This window comes from Molossus molossus, unplaced genomic scaffold, assembly GCF_014108415.1.
Source record: "Molossus molossus isolate mMolMol1 unplaced genomic scaffold, mMolMol1.p scaffold_m16_p_7, whole genome shotgun sequence".
Taxonomy (NCBI): Eukaryota; Metazoa; Chordata; class Mammalia; order Chiroptera; family Molossidae; genus Molossus; species Molossus molossus.
This window is the reverse complement of record NW_023425401.1, coordinates 59,200,402-59,203,171: the sequence shown is the minus strand read 5'-3', so window position 1 is coordinate 59,203,171 and position 2,770 is coordinate 59,200,402. Positions and strand designations below refer to the sequence as shown.

General features: G+C 40.7%; 1 pseudogene; it reads left to right on the top strand.

Annotated features, from left to right (window-relative positions):
- Window positions 1-1,540: 1,540 nt before the first annotated feature.
- On the top strand, window positions 1,541-2,563 carry LOC118619879 (annotated as a pseudogene).
- Window positions 2,564-2,770: the final 207 nt, after the last annotated feature.

Here is a 2,770-nt window from a genome sequence, read left to right as displayed (position 1 = left end):
TAAAACGGATCCAAACTGGCAAAGAGGAAGTGAAACTTTTGTTATATGCAGATGACATACTATACATAGAAAACCACAAAGACTCCATCAAAAATTTACTAGATTTAATAAATGAATTTGGCAAAGTAGCAGAATACAAAATTAATATCAAGTAATTAACAGTATTATTCTATAACAATGATGAACTCACAGAAAGAGAAACTAAAAAAAAATCTCATTTAACATCGCAACAAAAAAATTAGGATACCTAGAAATAAACTTAACCAAAGAAATAAAGAACCTATTCGCAGCAAAGTACAGGTCATTAAAAAAAGAAATACAGGAAGATATAAATAATTGGAAGCACATACCTTCTCATGGATTGGAATAATTAACATCATTAAAATGTCCATACTACCCAAAGCAATCTATAGATTCAATGCAATCCCCATCAAAATACCAAGAACATACTTCATAGAACTAGAACAAATACTTCAAAAGTTAATATGGAACCAAAAAAGACCCTGAATAGCCACAGCAATCTTGAAAAAGAAGAACAAAGTTGGAGGGATCACATCACCAGATTTCACGTTATACTACAAAGCCACTGTAATCAAAACAGCCTGGTACTGGCACAAGAATAGGCACGTAGACCAATGGAACACAATAGATAATCCAGAAATAGACCCAAGACAATATGCTCAATTAATATTTGACAAAGGTGGCAAGAGCATACAGTAGCGTAAAGACAGCCTCTTTAATAAATGGTGTTGAGAAAATTGGACAGCTACATGCAAAAAAATAAATAAATAAATAAATAAATAAATAAATAAATAAATAAAAGTAGACTATCAGCTTACACCATACACAAGAATAAATTGAAAATGGATAAAAGACTTAAATGTGACTCATGAATCCACAAAAATCCTAGAAGAAAATGTAGGCAACAAAATTTCAGACATCATAAGCTGCAGAATTTTCACTGATACATCACCTAAGGCAACAGAAACAAAGAAGAAAAGGAACACATGAGACTACATCAAACTCAAAACCTTTGCACAGCAAAAGAAATGACCACCAAAATGGAAAACCCAAATAGAGGCAACCCACTCTATGGGAGAGCATAACTGCCAATGGTATATCAGATAAGGGGTTAATTTCCAAAATATATAGAGTGCTCATACAACTCAACAAAAGGAAGACAAAAAAAACAATTAAAAAATGGGCAGAGGAACTAAATAGACACCTCTCCAAACAGGACTTACAAATGGCTAAGAGACATATGAAGAAATGCTCAACATCAGTAATCATCAGAGAGATGCAAATTAAAACAACAATGAAGTATCACCTCACACCTGTCAGAATGGCTGCCATCAACAAATCATCAAGTGTTTGAGAGGGTATAAAGAAAAGAGGACTCTAGTACACTTCTGGTGGGAATGCAGACTGGTGCAGCCACTATGGAAAAAAAATATGGTGTTACCTCAAAAACCTAAAAATTAAGGCTCTCTGTTCCTCCACTTCTTCAGATAGCCAGTGCCAACCTTAACCCCAAGACACGATGGTGAAGGTCAGAGTGAATGGATTTGGCTGTATTGGGTGCTTGGTCATCAGGGCTGCTTTTAATTCTGGCAAAGTAGATATTGTCACCATCAATGACCCGTTTGTTGACCTCAACTACATGTTCTACATGTTCCAGTATAATTCTACTCATGGCAAGTTCAAAGGCACAGTCAAGGCTAAGAACGGGAAGCTTGTCATCAATGGAAAGTACATCTCCATCTTTCAGGAGTGAGATCCTGCCAACATCAAATGGGGTGATGCTGGTGCTGAGTGTGTTGTGGAGTCCACCAGTGTCTTCACTACCATGGAGAAGACTAGGGCTCACTTGAAGGGTGATGCCAAGAGGGTTATCATCTCTGCCCCTTCTGCGGATGCCCCCATGTTTGTGATGGGTGTGAACCATGACAAGTATGACAACTCCCTCAAGATTATCAGCAATGCCTCCTGCATCACCAAGTGCTTGGTCTCCCTAGCCAAGGTCATCCATGACAACTTTGGCATTGTGGAAGGACTCATGACCACAGTCCACCCCATCACTGCCACCCAGAAGACCATGGATGGCCCCTCTGGGAAGCTGTGGCGCGATGACCGAGAGGCTGCCCAGAACATCATCTCTGTTTCTACTGGTGCTGCTAAGGCTGTGGGCAAGGTCATCCTTGAGCTGAACAGGAAGCTAACTGGCATCGCCTTCTGTGTTCCCACCCCCAGTGTGTTTGTTGTTGATCTGACCTGCCACCTAGAGAAAGCTGCCAAATATGATGATATCAAGAAGGTAGTAAAGCAGGCATGTGAGGGCCCCCTCAAGGGCATCCTGGGCTATACTGAGGACCAGGTTGTCTCCTGTAACTTTAACAGTGACACCCACTCCTCCACCTTCGATGCTGAAGCTGGCATTGCCCTCAATGACCACTTTGTCGAGCTTGTTTCCTAGTATGACAATGAATTTGGCTACAGCAACAGGGTGGTGGACCTCATGGTCCACATGGCCTCTAAGGAGTAAGAGCCCCTTGGACCACCAACCCCAGCAAGAAGAAGAGAGGCCCTCAGCTGCTGGGGAGTCCTTGTCCCAAATTGATCCCCCAACACACTGAGATCTTCTGACCTTAAGTTTCCATCCCAGATTCCCTGAAGAAAGGGAGGAGCTTAGGGAGCTGTACTTTGTCATGTACCATCAATAAAGTTCACTGTACCCAACAAAAAAAATTAAAAATTAAACTGCCATTTGACC